This window comes from Lepus europaeus, chromosome 13, assembly GCF_033115175.1.
Source record: "Lepus europaeus isolate LE1 chromosome 13, mLepTim1.pri, whole genome shotgun sequence".
Lineage (NCBI taxonomy): Eukaryota > Metazoa > Chordata > Mammalia > Lagomorpha > Leporidae > Lepus > Lepus europaeus.
The window spans coordinates 99,441,863-99,462,703 of NC_084839.1; the positions used below are offsets into that span (position 1 = coordinate 99,441,863).

A 20,841-nucleotide genomic window follows, 5' to 3' on the forward strand; every position below is an offset into this window, starting at 1 on the left:
TATCTTTGCAAAAAGCTATAGCTTGTAAAAGTGAATTTAGAAATAAACTTATATTGGACCGTAGTGTTAGCAAGATAAATAAACGAGCTTTCATGAAATTACGCAGGAAAATATGTTTACATGATAAAGGTTTGACTTCCACCAAGAATTTTAAGTTAATGCTACCTCTTAGTTTTAACATGCCCTCTGAATGCAAATTTGTGAAGTTTATATAGTTCTTTCTATGTGTATGAAGGAAAAGTGTCATCCACAAAGTAAACTGTGCATGGTTTCATCCTAACATATTCTGAACTTTGATAAGATTTATTAAAATGTAGTTTTTAGAAATTATCCTTTCTTACCAGGTAAATCTTGCACAAATACCAAAACTTAAATTTATAAAGCTACCCTAGAAATAGTTAATGGCAAAAGAAAAAGTAAAATTTGAAAATGCCAAGCAAAAACATGTTAAATCAGCAAATTACAGGGAAAACATTCCACAGTGTTGTAGCTAGCGTGTCTCTGATGTTCATGGAAATGGGAAAGGGTCATATTGAAATACCAAGATTTCTGATATTCCAGAGGAATTTCAAACCCAAATGCTGTGGAAGTCAAAGTCTGATTCTCATTAAGCACAAAATTCAGAGTTCTAGAGATTTTTAAACCCGGCAGACTCTATTTTAGATTGTTTCTCCATATTACAAAACTATTGATTTAAAATCAGCTCCTGATTTTCATTCTACATAGAGTCACTTTATTTGGGGCTTTCCGGGAGCCACTATCTTCTTTGATAGAAAATCTATTATTTGACCTATCTGATGTTAATTATTTCTTAATAGCCTATGAGTTCCCTAAGATAATATTCCCAGAAAGGCAGATATACCTCTCGTTGAGTTCTTCTTGACCTGCAGATTCTCTAAGGAGAGTCCTCTGTGGAAGTAAGATTATTGGTTTTGTGAAAAAAGAGTAGCATATCTATTTTCTTAGGATTTGAGCCTTTATCCCTGCTACATGAAAATCATCAACTCCACCACATTTTTAATTGTTACAGAGATGAGCATATGGCTGCCAATAAAAACTTTGAGATAGGTGAATACAGGTCAAATGGTGATCTCACTTCAGCTGTAAATATCTTCAAATCATCTGCTGATAGGGCAAGCATTTAGCCCAGGTTAAGATGCTGTTTATAATGCCCATGTTCCACACATGCCTGAGTTCAATGCCCAGCTATGGCTCCTGACTCCAGCTTTCTGCTAATGCAGACCCAGGGAGTCAACAGTGACGGCTCAAGTATTTGGGCTCCTGCCACCCACATAAGGTTTCTAGATTGGGTTTATGGCTCCTAGTTTTGGTATTGGCCAAGCCCTGGCTGTCAGGACATCTTAGAAGTGAACCAACCAAGCTGGCACCATGGCTCAATAGGCTAATCCTCCACCTAGCAGAGTGCTGGCACTCCGGGTTCTAGTCCTGGTCGGGGCGCCGGATTCTGTCCCAGTTGCCCCTCTTCCAGTCCAGCTCTCTGCTGTGGTCCGGAAGTGTAGTGGAGGACATCCAAGTCCTTGGGCCCTGCACCCACATGGGAGACCAGGAGAAGCACCTGGCTCCTGGCTTTGGATCAGCGCGGTGCACTGGCCGCAGCGCACCGGCCGCAGAGGCCATTGGAGGTTGAACCAACGGTAAAGGAAGACTTTTCTCTCTCTGCCTCTCTCTCACTGTCCACTCTGCTTGTCAAAAAAAAAAAAAGTGAACCAATCAAAGGGAGCTCCCTATATATATGTCTCTCTGCCTCTCAAAAAATAATCACCTGTCACCATTTGGTCTTCCTCATTTAATAAAAAATAATTATTTTCCCTTACTTCTTGAATTTGAGGCAGTTTTAGAACCACATGAGACAGAATCTTAAAATGAGACTCCCTATTTATGTTAGTTAGCTGAGGCCCTAGACAAAGGATTTGAAGGTGAGAGAATAAAACACGATCTAGTTCTTACATGAGGAGGAGGGGGGAATGAGTTACATGATTTTCTTTTATTTTTTTGGGGGGGGTTATTAAACTTTTAATTAATGAATATAAATTTCCAAAGTACAGCTTATGGGTTACAATGGCTTCCCCCTCCCAAAACTTCCCTCCCACCTGCAACCCTCCCCTTTCCTGCTCCCTCTCCCTTTCCAATCACATCATGATTCATTTTCAATTCTCTTTATATACAGAAGATCAGTTTAGTATATATTAAGTAACGATTTCAACAGTTTGCCCCCATATAGCAACACAAAGTGAAAAAAAATACTGTTGGAGTACTAGTTATAGCATTAAATAACAGTGTACAGCACATTAAAGACAGAGATCCTACATAATATTTTTTTTAAAAAATTAATTAATTTTCTATGCCATTTCCAATTTAACACCAGGTTTTTTTTTTTTCATTTCCAATTATCTTTACATACAGAAGATCGATTCAGTATATAATTAGTAAATATCTCATCAGTTTGTACCCACGCAGAAACACAAAGTGTAAAAATACTGTTTCAGTACTAGTTATAGCATCACTTCACATTAGACAACACATTAAGGACAGATCCCACATGGGATGTAAGCACACAGTGACACCTGTTGCTGACTTAACAATTTGACACTCCTGTTCATGGCGTCAGTAATCTCCCTAGGCTCTAGGCATGAGTTGCCAGGGCTATGGAAGCCTTTAGAGTTCGCTGACTTCGATCTTATTCCAATAGGGTCATAGTCAAAGTGGAAGTTCTCTCCTCCCTTCAGAGAAAGGTACCTCCTTCTTTGGTGCCCCGTTCCTTCCACTGGGATCTCACTCACAGAGATCTTTCATTTAGGTCTTCTTCTTTTTTTTTCTTTTCCATGGTATCTTGGCTTTCCATGCCTACAATACTCTCATGGGCTCTTCAGCCAGATCCAAATGCCTTAAGAGCTGATTCTGAGGCCAGAGTGTTGTTTAGGACATCTGCCATTCTGAGTCTGTTGTGTATCCCACTTCCCATGTTGGATCTTTCTCTCCCTTTTTGATTCTATCAGTTAGTATTAGCAGACACTTGTCTTGTTTGTGTGATCCCTTTGATTCTTAGACCTATCCAAGCCATCGATTGTGAACTGAAATTGATCACTTGGACTAGTGAGATGACATTGGTACATGCCACCTTGATGGGATTGTATTGGAATCCCCTGGCACATTTCTAACTCCATCATTTGGGGCAAGTCTGATTGAGCATGTCCCAAATTGTGCATCTCCTCCCTCTCTTTTTCCACTCTTAAATTTAACAGGGATCACTTTTCAGTTAAAATTTAAGCACCTAAGAATAATTGTGTGTTAATTACAGAGTTCAACCACTAGTACTAGAACAACAAAAACAACAACAACAACCACAAATACTAAAAAGGATAAAGTATTACATTGTACATCTAGAGTCAGGACAAGAGCTGATCAGGTCATTGTTTCTTATAGTGTCCATTTCACTTAACAGGTTTCCCCTTTGGTTGTCGCCATCAGGGAAAACAAATGAAATTTGTCTCTTTGGGACTGGCTTAATTCACTCAGCATGATGTTTTCCAGATTCCTCCATCTTGTTGCAAATGACTTGGTTTCATTGTTTCTTACTGCTGTATAGTATTCTATGGAGTACATGTCCCATAATTTCTTTATCCAGTCTACTGTTGATGGGCATTTGGGTTGGTTCCAGGTCTTAGCTATTGTGAATTGAGCTGCAATAAACATTAATGTGCAGATGGCTTTTTTATTAGCCAAATTAATTTCCTTTGTGTAAATTCCAAGGAGTGGGATGGCTGGGCTGTATGGTAGGGTTATGTTCAGGTTTCTGAGGAATCTCCAGACTGACTTCCATAGTGGCTTAACCAGTTTGTATTCCCACCAACAGTGGGTTAGTGTCCCTTTTTCCCCACATCCTCTCCAGCATCTATTGTTGGTAGATTTCTGAATGTGAGCCATTCTCACCGGGGTGAGGTGAAACCTCACTGTGGTTTTGATTTGCATTTCTCTGATTGCTAGTGATCTTGAACATTTTTTCATGTGTCTGTTGGCCATTTGGATTTCCTCTTTGGAAAAATGTCTATTGAGGTCCTTGGCCTATCTCTTAAGTGGGTTGTTTGTTCTGTTGTTGTGGATTTTCTTGATTTCTTTGTAGATTCTGGTTATCAACCCTTTATCTGTAGTATAGTTTGCAAATATTTTTCCCATTCTGTCTGTTGCCTCTTCACTTTCCTGACTGTTTCTTTTGAAGTATAGAAACTTCTCAATTTGATGCAATCTCAAATGTTAATTTTGGTTTTGACTGCCTGTGCTCCTGGGGTCTTTTCAAAGAAGTCTTTGCCTGTACCTATATCTTGCAGGGTTTCTCCAATACTCTCTAATAATTTGATGGTTTCGGGTCATAGATTTAAGTCTTTAATCCATGTTGAGTGATTTTTTTGTGTAAGGTGAAAGGTAGGGATCTTGCTTCATGATTCTGCACGTGGAAATCCAATTTTCTCAGCACCATTTATTGAATAGACTGTCCTTATTCCAGGGATTAGTTTTGGATCTTTGATCAAATATAAGTTGGCTGTAGATGTTTGGATTGATTGGGTTAAGTAACAAAACCCATCTTTTTGCTGCTTACAATAAACTCATCTTTCCAACAATGATGCATACAGACTGAAAGTGAAAGGCTGGAAAAAGATATACCATGCCAACAGAAATGAAAAAAGAGCGGGAGTAGTCATCTTAATATCGGACAACATAAACTTTACCACAAAAACTGTTAGGAGAGACAAAGAGGGGCACTATTTAATGATTAAGGGATCCATTCAACAGGAAGATATAACGATTATCAATGTATATGCACCGAATTACAGGGCACCAGCTTATTTAAAAGACTTGTTAAGGGACTTAAAGGGAGACTTAGACCCCAATACAATAGTACTGGGGGACTTCAATACTCCATTCTCAGAGCTAGACAGATCATCAGGACAGAAGACCAACAAGGAGACAGTAGATTTCAATGACACTATAGCCCAAATGGATCTAACAGATATCTACAGAACATTTCATCCTACATCTAAGGACTTTACATTCTTCTCAGCAGTACATGGAACCTTCTCTAGGATTGACCACATGCTTGGCCATAAAGCAAGTCTCAGCAAATTCAAAAGAATTAGAATCATACCATGCAGCTTCTCAGACCACAAAGGAATGAAGTTGGAAATTAGCAACTCGGGAATCCCTAGAACACGTGCAAACACATGGAGATTGAACAACATGCTCCTGAATGAACAATGGGTCAGAGAAGAAATTAAAAGAGAAATCAAAAATTTCCTGGAAGTAAATGAGGATAACAGCACACATACCAAAACCTATGGGATACAACAAAAGCAGTGTTAAGAGGAAAGTTTATATCAATAGGAGCCTACATCAAGAAATTGGAAAGGCACCAAATAGATGAGCTTTCAAGTCATCTCAAGGATCTAGAAAATCAGCAGCAAACCAGACCCAAAGCTAGTAGGAGAAGAGAAATAATTAAAATCAAAGAAGAAATCAACAGGATTGAATCCAAAAAAACATTACAAAAAATCAGCCAAATGAGGAGCTGGTTTTTTGAAAAAATAAACACAATTGACACCCAATTGGCCCAACTAAAAAAAGAAAAGACCCAACTCAATAGGATCTGAGATGAAAAGGGAAACGTAACAACAGACACCACAGAAATAAAAAGAATCGTCAGAAATTACTGCAAGGACCTGTATGCCAGCAAACAGGGAAATCTATCAGAAATGGACAGATTTTTGGACACATACAACCTACCTAAATTGAGCCAGGAAGACATAGAAAACCTAAACAGACCCATAACTGACACAGAAATTGAAACAGTAATAAAGGCCCTCCCAACAAAGAAAAGCCCAGGACCAGATGGATTCACTGCTGAGTTCTACCAGACATTTAGAGAAGAACTAACTCCAATTCTTCTCAAACTATTAAAAACAATCGAAAAAGAGGGAATCCTCCCAAATTATTTCTATGAAGTCAGCATCACCTTAATTCCTAAGCCAGAAAAAGACGCAGCATTGAAAGAGAATTACAGACCAATATCCCTGTTGAACACAGATGCAAAAATCCTCAATAAAATTCTGGCCAATAGAATGCAACAACACATCAGAAAGATCATCCACCCAGACCAAGTGGGATTTATCCCTGGTATGCAGGGATGGTTCAATGTTCGCAAATCAATCAACGTAATACACTACATTAACAGACTGCAGAAGAAAAACCATATGATTCTCTCAATAGACGCAGAGAAAGCATTTGATAAAATACAACACCCTTTCATGATGAAAACTCTAAGCAAACTGGGTATGGAAGGAACATTCCTCAATACAATCAAAGCAATATATGAAAAACCCACGGCCAACATCCTATTGAATGGGGAAAAGTTGGAAGCATTTCCTCTGAGATCTGGTACCAGACATGGATGCCCACTCTCACCACTGCTCTTCAATATAGTTCTGGAAGTTTTAGCCAGAGCTATTAGGCAAGAAAAAGAAATTAAAGGGATCCAAATTGGGAAGGAAGAACTCAAACTATCCCTCTTTGCAGATGATATGATTCTTTATTTAGGGGACCCAAAGAACTCTACTAAGAGACTACTGGAACTCATTGAAGAGTTTGGCAAAGTAGCAGGATATAAAATCAATGCACAAAAATCAACAGCCTTTGTATACACAGGCAATGCCACGGCTGAGGAACAACTTCTAAGATCAATCCCATTCACAATAGCTACAAAAACAATCAAATATTTTGGAATAAACTTAACCAGGACATTAAAGATCTCTAAGATGAAAATTACAAAACCTTAGAGAAAGAAATAGAAGAGGATACCAAAAAATGGAGAAATCTTCCATGCTCATGGATTGGAAGAATCAATATCATCAAAATGTCTATTCTCCCAAAAGCAATTTATACATTCAATGCAATACCAATCAAGGTATCAAAGACATTCTTCTCAGATCTGGAAAAAATGATGCTGAAATTCATATCGAGACACAGAAGACCTCGAATAGCCAAAGCAATCTTGTCCGACAAAAACAAAGCCAGAGGCATCACAATACCAGATTTCAGGACATACTACAGGGCAGTTGTTATCAAAACAGCATGGTACTGGTACAGAAACAGATGGATAGACCAATGGAACAGAATAGAAACACCAGAAATCAATCCAAACATCTACATCCAACTTATATTTGAGTTACATGATTTTCAAGATACTTAACCATGTCAAGTTTATAAAGGATTGGGAGTGTATGAGTCAGGGAACAGACTGTTCTTCCTGTCAAAACAAAACAAAAAAAAAAACAGAGACTAGCTTACTGTGCTAAGTGTCCTATCACACTTCCAAGGGGAAGGAGTCAGGATGCAACTCCCTTCATATGAATCACGAGAGAGGGGCTTTCAGAAGATTATCTGGAGAGCATAATTAGTGACTCCTGCCATGTTGGACTTGAATCTGACTCATGCCCAAGACTGATTTGCCACATGTTTTGAAAGTGGAATGACAAAGAGATGGCGTTTTTAAGTGATCTGTATTCTTAGAGTCCATAAGAACAATTGTTGCTTAAGTTTATGTCATGGAACATTGGTGGTCCATGTGCACAGGAGAGATGATACAGATTATCTTAGACCCATAGACCTGACTAGAAAGTGCCAATGATGCCAAAAGTCAAGTGAATTACCATCTTTTCTAGCATAGTAAGTGAAGAGAGAGCTTAAGTAAATCAGATTATCTGCAGGTACCTGTCACATCCCATTTCTCCTGTAAATGGTCAGCCTGTATTAGAATTGAATTGGGAAAAGAAGGTAGCTATAATTTTGATTATTGAAAGTTTTTATTATTTTACTAAGATTAGATGTGCCAATGGTATATTTTGATTACCTGTTAATGCAGAAAAACATCATCTCTACCATAAATTTCATGAACAGACATGGGAAGCCCCATAGAATAAATTAAAAGACATTCTGAAAGTCAACAGTAAAGTTTCTTTATAATAAACAAGTTTTGCTTTTTCAGCTTAATGAGTGTGTGTGTGTATTTGTGTGTGTGTGTGTGTTGGAAAATGGTGATCATGTAAGAATAGAAGTTTGGTGTTGGGAAAAAACATTGCCAATTTCTTTTGATCCTCAGATTATTATCTCTGGCTCTGGGGCCAGTAAATCAATGCTTTATTCTTGGCCCTGTCCATACTTTAGTGAGAAGGTACTAAAGTCAACAAAAATCATAGCTATCAGGAAGATTTTCATTAGATTATTTTATCCATGTAATCTTTTCTCTTCTTCAGAAGCCCTTCTACAGCTTTACTTGATTTAGTATCTCCCTACTTTCTGTTTTTGCCCGGAGCTCAAGTAATGGAATCAAAATCAAGGAGACTTGATTAACTTAAACACTCAATCACATTTTTACTAAGTACCTGAACGTTCCTGATAGTATTTTTTAAAATATTTATTTACTTATTTGAAAGGCAGAGTTACAGAGAGGCAGAGGCAGAGAGAGAGAGAGGGAGAGAGAGAGACAGAGAAAGAGAGAGAGAGACAGAGAGAGAGGTCTTCCATCTGCTGGTTCTCTCCCCAGATGGCTGCAATGGCCAGAGCTGAGCTGATCCGAAGCCAGGATCCAGGAGCTTCTTCCAGGTCTCCTACATAGGTTTAGAGGCTCAAGGACTTGAACCAGTTTCTACTGCTTTTCCAGGCCATAGCAGAGAGCTAGATTGGAAATTGGGCAGCCGGGACTTGAACCGGTACCCATATGGGATGCTGGCATTGCAGGTGGCAGCTTTATCTGCTACACCACAGCGCTGGTTGTGCTTTAAAGAAAAAAAAAAGACATTTGTTTTACTGCATTGCTAAAAGTAGGCCTAGACACAGGGATTCCTTTCCAGTGAGGTCTGTTTGTTGAGTGCATATGAGATGGGCTTTCTATAAAGCTAGTTGCAAAAAGGTGTTTATTCTGAGAAAGCAGCAGCACCAAGGAAATCTGTGAAAATCTTGCTGGCTTTTAGAGTCACTGGTCCAGAATGAACAAAACATGAGCAGGAGATGGATGTGGTTCAATCAAGTCAAGACGAACTATGTAGTCGAGAAAACAAGGGACTCTCACTTCAAGTTGAGGGGACCCGACCAATATGTGCCATGCCCAGGTGCCAGAGAGTTCTGTTGGTGTAGGTTTTTTAGCTGTGTTCACTGCTGCTATGAGCATGTACTCACTATTCAGGTCTTGCACACTTGATTGATATTTCTCTTTTGCAAGCCAAAAAATAAATATGCATTCAAAAATGTAGACTACCGCAAAAGATGCACATCCTATGGGTAACCCGAACTTCACCCAGCAACAGAGCTTGTGATTCATAAATATGCAAATATTCTCCTCTGATAATCTCTACTTGAAAAGGAGGAGAGTCAAAAATTGATAGTTTGTAGAAGTAATACCTGGTATGAGAACTGTCCAAATTATATAGGAAAAAAGAAACTGTTGTTGAATAGTTGATATTGACAGAATTTCAGAGCATTAATGGACACCGTGTTTCCACTCTCCTTTGTCTGCCTGAGGTCGCAGAGGACTTGTCTCCCTGTCAGCAGCTGCATTTTGAATTGCAGGACAATCTCAGGGTATTTGCATAAATTTGAACACCTCCATTTTGAAATGTAAACATCTCATACTTGGCAGAGTCATTGATGTCTCCTTAAAGCGATTCCAACACAGCCAAGGAAAGGTTCAGATGTCTGGAGTTCTCTGCTGGACTTCACTGCCAAGCCTCATCTTTGGGCTTTAAAAGCTGTGGCAGGGGCTGGTGCTGTGGTATGGTGGGTAAAGCCACCACCTGAAGTGCCAGCATCCCATATGGCTGCAGGTTCGAGTCCAGGCTGCTCCTCCTCCAATCTGGCTCTCTGTTATGGCCTGCAAAAGCAGAAGAAGATGGCCCATGTGGGAAACCCAAAAGAAGTTCCTGGCTCCTCATTTCAGATTGGCGCTACTCTGGCCATTGTGACCAACTGGGGAGTTAACCAGCAGATGGAAGACCTCTCTCTCTCTCTCAGACTCTCCTTATTTCTCTGTGTAACTCTTTCAAGTAAATAAATGAATCTTTAAAAAAAAAAAAAGAAAGACTAGTTACAAATACTGGCAAATTTTCAGATTCCCTTAATTGATACCATCTTTAATTTACATTTACAGAAAAGGTTGTTTTTTAAATGTAATTATAATGAGCTACTTCTCAGCAATTTCCCTTTTATCTCTGTGTCATTTTGTTATTGTTCTGACCAAACTACTGATTTCGTTTCACAGTAATGACAATATATTTTATATCGTAAGGTGTGTATCACTTTTAAACTTTCTTTTTTTTTGAATTTAGACATATCATTTATGAGCATCTTTAGTATCTTAGCTGAAGGCATTACTTACACTGTGAAGCTGAGTCATCAGCTTCCTCAAAGTTCTATAAGTTGTCCTGATGATGTTCAAATATGAAATTTCTCAGGGCTATCTTTGTCCAATTTAGTCTTCACAAGTAGCAGGTAATATACTTAGTACATTTCTTGATTGTTATGGAACTTTAAATTTCACTAGATTTAAAAGCTAACATATTTTGAGCTAATTCTAATAAACAGCACAATCTTTGACTTATAATTTTATTGTTTTTAAAAAATATTTCTCTTTTAATGTATTATAATAGTCTATTTTTCATCAGCTTTCCCAATATCTATTTGTCTATTATGGCTTCTACTGAATTGCTCATTTCTACTCACAGTAATCATATTTTATTTCATAAAAATCCAACATATTTTTATTACTGTCTTTAAGATTACCATCACCTGTATTTTTCTTTAATATCCCAGTGTATTCCAGTCCTGCCACTGTGAATTCATGGCCATGTTGGTTAAGTGTTCATTATGAGGTCATGAACTCCATGAAAATTCTCTAAGTTGTGCTAGCAACCATCATGCACACATGTTTTCAGAGACATCTTAGACCCACATGATAGTCACTCTTTTCAGGTAACATTTTTCTTTTTATATTTCATGGAATTCTAAACTTCCCATTAATATATGAAAGTTTCAATAGAATGAGTTAAAAATCCATTTATTTTAAAGATTTCTCTGATAAGTGTATGATCTTCATTTGATTTATACTTCGTGAAAATTTTTGAATTTTCCTTTTTTAAGGTAATTGTTATCATTTCCAGTAATTTCCCTCATATTTGCTTGTCATTCTGCTATTACTTCTAGAAAACAATTGTTACTTACCCTGGTCACAGTGTATTTTATTTCATAACACCTAGATCCTCTTTTTATGTATTTATTTTGTGTGTGTGTGTTTGAGCTTATATCACCCACATGTATCTTTGGTATCCCATTTAAAGCTAATCTAACCACTGTGAACTTGAGGCCATACTGGTTGTATTTTGTTTTTAAAGAAACTTTCAGTGGCCATGAAATTGCGTAAGTTTTTCTGACAATTTTCATGTATACAATTTTTCAGAGACTTCTTAGGCAAATTTGGTCATTCTCCTTTTCCAAGTATCACATTTGATGGCAATTATAAATTTTTCCAGAACTATGACATTTATCTTTGATTTCTGAAAGTGTCAATAGTTTAATTCAAGTTACTAACACTTTTCCTTCATGGTTATAATGGTATTTGATGTGGATTTTTATTTAAATTTTGTGAAAATTTTTAATTTATAATCCTTCTTAATATATTGTAATTGTTTAGTTTTCAACAATTTCATTTATAACTGTTGGTCACTCTATATTGCTCCTACGAAACTGTTCACATCTTTCAAAGTGATCAGCAATTATTTATTTCATATCATCTTCATGCTTTTTCATCTGTTTTATAAATTGTAGTTAATACTAATACCTGTATATTAACATCCTAGTGCAAATCAATCTTAGCAGTAGAATCCCATGGCCATCTTGGTTTGCTTTGTTATTATGGGGTCCCCAACTTCATCACAATGCTAAAACTGTTCCTTGCTGCCATATTTTACACACATTTTTTAAAAAATATCTTAGACTCATTTGATAATTCATCATTCACAAGCTTTTTTTTTTTACTCTTTCTGGACTTTGTGGAATTTAAATTTATCTTTGATTTTTAAAGGTTCTAATAGAATATTTCCAGATACAGACATCTTTCCCTTAAGATTTTTGTGGTACACTACAACTTTCCCCATACCCTTTATCCCCTAATAATATCTCATATCATTATACTTACCACAATTAATGAACCACAGCTATATTCCTAAACTTAATCCAAACTCCTTTTATCTCTTTCACACAGTGCAGAGTCTGTCAATTGAAATTTAAAATAGCCATATTTAGGACCAGCTCTGTGGCATAGTGGGTAAAGCTACTGCCTGGAGCATGAGCATCCCATATGGTCACCAGTTGGATTCTTGGATGTTCCACTCATGATCCACCTCTGTACTGATACACCTGGGAAAGCAGCAGAGGATGGACCAAGTGCTTGGGCCCCTGAACCCATGTTGGAGACTTGGATAAATCTCTAGCTCCTGGCTTCAGACTGACCCAGGCCTGCCCTCTCTGTAATTGCCTTTCAAATAAATAAATAAGCTTTTAAAATCAACATTTGTAGATTTCATGAAGTTGTACCTGGATGAAAACCAAGCACTACACCAAAAAGCTGTTAGAATTTATAAATCAGTTCAGTGAAATCACAGTTACAAAGGGAGCAAACCAAAACAGTAGGATTTTTATGTACTAATAATGATCTCACTGAAAGAGACATCAGATTTGAAATCACATTCACAATAGTCACAAACACAATCCAATATTTAGGAATAAATTTAACCAAAGAAATGAAAGATGTCTACAATAAAATTTATAAAATATTGATGGAAGAAATCAAGGGTGAAGATATTTCTTTCTCATGGATTGTAAGATTTATTATCATTAAGAATCTATAGCATCTTAAGTATGCATTCAGTGCAATCCCTGTCAATATACCAATGACATTCTTTATAGAGGTAGAAAAACAATCCAAAAATATGTATGAAAAAAAAATACCCAGGATAGCCAAAGTAAACTTGAGCAAAAAAACAAAAACAAAAACAAAAACATGCTGGACAGACACAGAAAGACAAATATCACAGCTTCTCCTTTATATGTGGGAGCTAAAATCACCAAAAAGAAATGCCTGTATCAGATTTGATGAAAATACAATGTTTTCTCAAACTTCGTTTAAAATCTTTGTCAAACAAACTGATAGGAATTATGTATTACTGTAGATTTTTTTAAATAACACTTGAAGATATTACATAGATTAGTCCTTCCTTGTTTCATTTCTCTTATGGGTATTCATTTTCTAGTCTGTCTGTGTCCTTTAAAATTGTTTCCTATTTGTAACTAGTACTCAAACAGTATGTTTCACTTTGTGTTTCTATGTGGGTGCAAACTGTTGAAATCTTTATACTAAATTGATCTTCTGTATATAAAGAGAATTGAAAATGAATCTTGATGCAAATGGAAGGGGAGAGGGAGCGGGAGAGGGGAGGGGTGTGGGTGGGAGGGAAGTTATGGGAGGGGGAAGCCATTGTAATCCATAAGCTGTACACTGGAAATTTATATTCATTAAATAAAAGTTAAAAAAAATTGTTTCCTATTTGTGTCTTCTTTGTACATAGCAATTCCGTTTATATAGATAGATAGATAATCTCATTTAAAATAATTTTTAATTTTTTGGGGCAGAGCCAAGATGGCGGAAGAGTGAGGGCGCACACAACAGTTTGGGAAAAGAAATTTAAACAAGGGTGGAGTTACTGTACCCTGAAGAAGAGTCTCAGAGGAAAAAACTGCAGAGGAAACTCTTCCGGATCTAGTGATGCGACACAGAGGACCTACTGGGAGAGTAAGGTGGCCCACTGCCGCGCTGCGCCGAGCTGAGCCCTGCCGAGCCGCACCTAGCAGTGCTGAGCCGCACATAGCAGCGCCCAGCCGCGCTGCGCCGCACCGACCCGACCCGACCCGACCAGCACGGAGGCGTGCCACAGACACGGCCCATCCACAGAATTTGAGCCCCGGCGCTGGAAGCAAAGGTAACCGGGAGACATTGGCCGTGAAGGTTAGACCGTGGTCGGAGCTCACGCGGTGGGGAGGGGGAGCTACACCAGGCTGACTAGAAGAAAAAAAAAAAGGGAACCAGCTGGGACACTAGCCTCTCTCTGTACTCTCCTTACAAACCCCAGAAAGACAAAGAGCAGGGACCACTTACTTTAATAAGTAAAACAAACTCCTTAGCCTAGGCAACACTGAAGAATCAGAGCTCTTTGGCAACACCTCCAAGATGCCAAACAAATGTAGAAACCAAGGCAACAAGAGCAAGGAAGACACTATAATGCCTCCAAATGAAAAAGACACCCCAATTCAAGATTATGAAGATGATGAGATAGAAGAAATGCAAGAAGCGGATCTCAAAAAATTGATAAGAACATTAAGAAGTTCTCAAAAACAAATTCTTGAACTACAGAAATCCTTAATGGACAAGACAGAAAATCTCTCTCACGAAAATGAAATATTAAGGAGGAATCAAAATGAAATGAAACAACTAGTAGAACAAGAAACTGTGATAGTGACGAGAAACCATAATGAAATGAAGAATTCAATAGATCAAATAACAAACACATTAGAGAGCCTTAAAAACAGAATGGGTGAAGCAGAAGAGAGAATATCGGAATTAGAAGACAGAGAACAGGAAAGGAAACAGGCAAACCAAAGAAAAGAAGAGGAAATTAGAAATCTAAAAAATATTGTCGGGAATCTACAGGATACTATTAAAAAACCGAACACTCGGGTCCTAGGAGTTCCTGAAGGCATGGAGAGGGAGAAAGGATTAGAAGGCCTTTTTAGTGAGATACTAGCAGAAAATTTCCCAGGTTTGGAGAAGGACAGAGACATCCTAGTACAGGAAGCTCATAGAACCCGGCACACCGGGTTCTAGTCCCGGTCAGGGCACCGATCCTGTCCCGGTTGCCCCTCTTCCAGGCCAGCTCTCTGCTGTGGCCCGGGAGTGCAGTGGAGGATGGCCCAAGTCCTTGGGCCCTGCACCCCATGGGAGACCAGGATAAGCACCTGGCTCCTGCCATCGGATCAGAGCTGTGCGCTGGCCACAGCGCGCTACCGTGGCGGCCATTGGAGGGTGAACCAATGGCAAAAGGAAGACCTTTCTCTCTGTCTCTCTCTCACTGTCCACTCTGCCTGTCAAAAAAAATGTCCATTCTCCCAAAAGCAATTTATACATTCAATGCAATACCAATCAAGGTACCAAAGACATTCTTCTCAGATCTGGAAAGAATGATGCTGAATTTCATATGGAGACACAGGAGACCTCGAATAGCCAAAGCAATCCTATACAACAAAAACAAAGCCAGAGGCATCACAATACCAGATTTCAGGACATACTACAGGGCAGTTGTTATCAAAACAGCATGGCACTGGTACAGAAACAGATGGATAGACCAATGGAACAGAATAGAAATACCAGAAATGAACCCAAACATCTACAGCCAACTCACATTTGATCAAGGATCCAAAACCAATCCCTGAAGTAAGGACAGTCTATTCAATAAATGGTGCTGGGAAAATTGGATTTCCACGTGCAGAATCATGAAGCAAGATCCCTACCTTTCACCTTACACAAAAATTCACTCAACTTGGATCAAAAACTTACATCTATGACCAGACACCATCAAATTATTAGAGAGCATTGGAGAAACCCTGCAAGATATAGGCACAGGTAAAGACTTCTTGGAAAATACCCCAGGAGCACAGGCAGTCAAAGCCAAAATTAACATTTGGGATTGCATCAAATTGAGAAGTTTCTGTACTGCAAAAGAAACAGTCATGAAAGTGAATTGGAAACCGACAGAATGGGAAAAAATATTTGCAAACTATACTACAGATAAAGGGTTGATAACCAGAATCTACAAAGAAATCAAGAAACTCCACAACATCAAAACAAACAATCCACTTAAGAGATGGGCCAAAGACCTCAATAGACATTTTTCCAAAGAGGAAATCCAAATGGCCAACAGACACATGAAAAAATGTTCAGGATCACTAGCAATCAGAGAAATGCAAATCAAAACCACAGTGAGGTTTCGCCTCACCCCGGTGAGAATGGCCCACATTCAGAAATCAACCAACAATAGATGCTGGAGAGGATGTGGGGAAAAAGGGACACTAACCCACTGTTGGTGGGAATACAAACTGGTTAAGCCACTATGGAAGTCTGTCTGGAGATTCCTCAGAAACCTGAATATAACCCTACCATTAAACCCAGCCATCCCACTCCTTGGAATTTACCCAAAAGAAATTAATTTGGCAAACAAAAAAGCCATCTGCACATTAATGTTTATTGCAGCTCAATTCACAATAGCTAAGACCTGGAACCAACCCAAATGCCCATCAACAGTAGACTGGATAAAGAAACTATGGGTCATGTACTCTATGGAATACTATACAGCAGTAAGAAACAATGAAACCCAGTCATTTGCAACAAAATGGAGCAATCTGGAAAACATCATGCTGAGTGAATTAAGCCAGTCCCAAAGAAACAAATATCATTTGTTTTCCCTGATCGGCGACAACTAACTGAGCACCAAAGGGTAACCTGTGGAAGTGTAATGGACACTATGAGAAATAGTGACTTGATCAGCTATGGTGCTGACTGTTGATGTACAATGTAACACTTTATCTATTTTAGTATTTTTTTTGTAAACTTTGTAATTAACATACAATTATTCTGAGGTGTCTAAATCTTAACTGAAAAGTGATCCCGGTTAAATATAAGAATGAGAAAAGGAGAGGGAGGAGATGTATAATAGGGGACATGCTCAATTGGATTTGCCCCAAATGATGAAGTTAGAAAAGTTCCAGGGGATTCCAATACAATCCCATCAAGGTGGCATGTACCAATGCCATCTCACCAGCCCAGGTGATCAATTTCAGTTCACAACTGATCACACTGATAGGCCTAAGAGTCAAAGGAATCACACAAACAAGATTAATATCTGCTAATACTAACTGATAAAAAAGGGGGGGGAGAGAAGGATCCAACATGGGAAGCAGGATACACAGCAGACTCATAGAATGACAGATGTCCTAAATAGCACTCTGGCCTCAGAATCATCCCTTAAGGCATTCGGATCTGGCTCAAGAGCCTATGAGAGTATTTTAGGCATGGAAAGCCAAGACACGCTGGGGAAAAAAAAAAGATGAAGAAGAAGACCTAAATGAAGGATCTCAGCGAGTGTGATCCCAGTGGAAAGAACGGGGCCATCAAAGTAGGAGGTAACTTTCTCCGAAGGGAGGAGAGAACTTCCACTTTGACTATGGCCTTGTCGGAATAGGATCGAAGTCGGCGAACCCTAAAGGCTTCCATAGCCTCGGCAACTCATGGCTAGAGCCTAGGGAGATTACTGATGCCATAAACAAGAGTGTCAAATTGTTAAATCAACATCAGGAGTCACTGTGTACTTGCGTCACATGTGGGATCTGTCCTTAATAGGTTGTCAAAGGTGAAGTAATGATATAGCTAGTACTGAAACAGTATTTTTACACTTTGTGGTAATGTGTGGGTGCAAACTGATGAAAGCTTTGCTTAGTATATACTGAAGCGATCTTCTGTATATAAAGATAATTGAAAATGAAAAAAAAACACTTGGTTTTAAATTGGAAATTACATAGAAAAATAATCAATCTTTTTTTTTAAAAAAAATATCTTGCAGAATCTCGGTCATTAATGTGATGTACACTGTTACTTAATGCTATAACTAGTACTCCAGCAGTATTTTTTCACTTTGTGTTGCTATGGGAGGACAAACTGTTGAAATCTATATATATATACTAAACTGATTTTCTACATATAAAGAGAATTGAAAATGAATCTTGATGGGAATGGAAGGGGAGAGCGAGTGGGAGGGGGGAGGGTTGCGGGTGGGGGGGAAGTTGTGTGTGGGGGGAAGCCTTTGTAATCCATGAGCTGTACTTTGGAAATTTATATTCACTAAATAAAAAAATAAAAAAAAATTTAATTTTTTTCTTTATTAATTTGAAAGGCAGAGTTACAGAGAGAGAGAGAAAGAGGAGAGAGAGAGAGAGAGAGAGAGAGAGAGAGAGAGAGAGAGAGAGAGAGAGAGAGGAATCTTCCATCTACTGCTTCACTTCCCAAATGGCTACAACAACTAAATTAGGCCAGGCCAGAGCCAGCCAGAAACCAGGAACTTCTGGTCTGCCACATGGGTTCAGGGGTCCAAGAACACGGGGCATCTTCCACAGCTTTCCCAGGCTATTAGCAGGGAGCTGGATCAGAAATGGCGCTATCAGGACTTGAACTGGTACCCATTTGGAATGCTGGCTTTGCAGGCAGTAGCTTTATATGCTATGTCACAATGCCAAGCCCTATATTGATCTTGTACCTAGTAATCTGTGTCATTTCATTTTTCAATAAAGGTCGAGGCATCATAGTACATATTACAAACTTTCAGTAATAACATAAAATTGTCAAATAGATCAATGGAAGAAAATAAAATGTACAGAAATTACTTCATGTGCATTCAGGCAACTGATTTTTGACCAAAGTTCCATAGAATGTACATTAAGAAAGGGGTAGTCTTTTCAATAAACAGTTCTTCAAAACTAAAGTGTGTGTGTGTGTGTGTGTGTGTGGTTTTAACCTCTTATTATATACAAAATGAACTCAAGATGGATCAAAAACCTAAATTTAAGATTTGAATCTCTGGCTCTGAACTTTCTGAAAGAAAATATAGGGGGAAACTCTTCAAGATATTTGTGTAACATGATGACTTCTTGGATAAGACCCCTAAAACACTGACAAATGAAGAACTAGACAAATGAATTTATATCAAACTCAGAAGCTTCTGCACAGCAAAAGAAGCAATCAGAGAGTTAAGAGAAGTCTGAAAAATTGGGAGAAAATATTTGCAAGCTCCAACAAAGGATTAATATGAGAGTATATCCGTAACTCAAAAATCAATCCAGTTTAAAAATGAGCAAAGAGGGTCTGGCACTGTGGCACAGCAGGTTAACACCCTGGCCTGAAGTGCTGGCATCCTATATGGATGCCAGTTCGAGACCCAGCTGCTCCATTTCCAATCCAGCTCTCTGCTATTGGCTGGGAAAGCAGTGGAAGATGACCCAAGTCCTTGGGCCCCTGCACACATGTGAGAGACCTGGAGGAAGCTCCTGACTCCTGGCTTCAGATTGGCACAGAATGGCAAACACATTGTGGCCAACTGGGGAGTGAAACATTGGATGGAGGACCTCTCTCTCTGACTCCCTGCCTCTTCTCTCTCTGTGTAACTCTTCCAAATAAATAAATAAATCTTTAAAAAATGAGCAAAGGACCTGAATAGACAGTTCTAAAAAGTATAAATGCAAATGATCAACACCCACACACACACTCTCTCACATATATGCTCAATAATGTTAGCTATCAGGGAAGTGCAAATCAATATCACTTCACCCTGATCACAATGAATATTATCCAAAAAGGAGAGAGCATTAATATGCTGGTGAAGATATAGAAAAAGTAGAATTTTATACACTGTTATAAGGAGTGTACATTATACAGTCACCATTGAAAACAATATTGAGGGCCAGCACCACGGCTCAATAGGCTAATCCTCCATCTGTGGTGCTGGCACTCTGGGTTCTAGTCCCGGTCGGGGCGCCAGATTCTGTCCCGGTTGCTCCTCTTCCAGTCCAGCTCTCTGCTGTGGCCTGGGAAGGCGGTGGAGGATGGCCCAAGTTCTTGGGCCCTGCACCCGCATAGGAGACCAGGAGAAGCACCTGGTTCCTGGCTTCGGATCAGCGCAGTGCGCCAACCACAGCGGCCATTGGGGGATGAACCAAGGGAAAAAGGAAGACCTTTCTCTCTGTCTCTCTCTCTCATTGTCCACTCTGTCAAATAAAAAAAAAGAAAAAAAATTGAGATTTCCTAGAAATCTAGAAATAGAATTTCCATATGATCCAATGATCCCAACACTGAGTATTATCCAAAATATTTAAACTCATTGTATCAAAGAGATTCTGCTCCACCATGTTTATAGCAGAACTGTTCACAATAACCAAAATATGGAATCAACCAAATATGCTTAATAATATGAATGGATAAAGACAATGGGATATATATTCACAATAAACTATTATTCAACTATAAAAAGAATGAAATCCTGTCATTTGTAGCAAAATGGGTGCTTCAAATAGAGAACATAACATTGAGTGAAATAAGCCAGACTCAGAGACACAAAAACTGCTTGTTCTCCTTTGCATGTGGAAGTTAATATTTATTTTCCAATTTTAATTACCTTATTTATTTTCTCTCCCAAAATGTTCTTGCTAGTACTTCCAACAATATACTGAATAAGACTGGTGAAAAATGGACATTTTTCTCATTCCGTATTTGAAAACAAGTGATTTCTGCTTTATATTTTTCAGTATAAAAGTAGCTGTTGGTCTGTCTTGTAAAGGCTTTATAATTTTGAGATATGTTCCTTTTAACCTAATTTGTAGAGGATTTTTTATTATAGAGATATTCGATTTTATCAACTGCTTTCTGTGTCTGTTAAAATGCTCACATGATTTTTTCTCCTCATTCTGTTGATGTGATTTATGAGGTTTTTGATTTCCAAATGTTGAATCACCCTTACATCTTTAGATGAAATCAAACTTACTATTATGTATAATCACTGGTGTAGCTGTGGATTTGGTTTACTAGTGTTTTGTTGAAAACTTCTGCATTTATGTTCATCAAGCATACTGGTC

General features: G+C 38.5%; 1 pseudogene; it reads right to left on the reverse strand.

The window, feature by feature from the left end:
* Positions 1-9,040: 9,040 nt before the first annotated feature.
* Positions 9,041-20,841, reverse strand: part of LOC133772445 (inducible T-cell costimulator-like) — a 36,053-nt pseudogene continuing 24,252 nt past the window's right edge.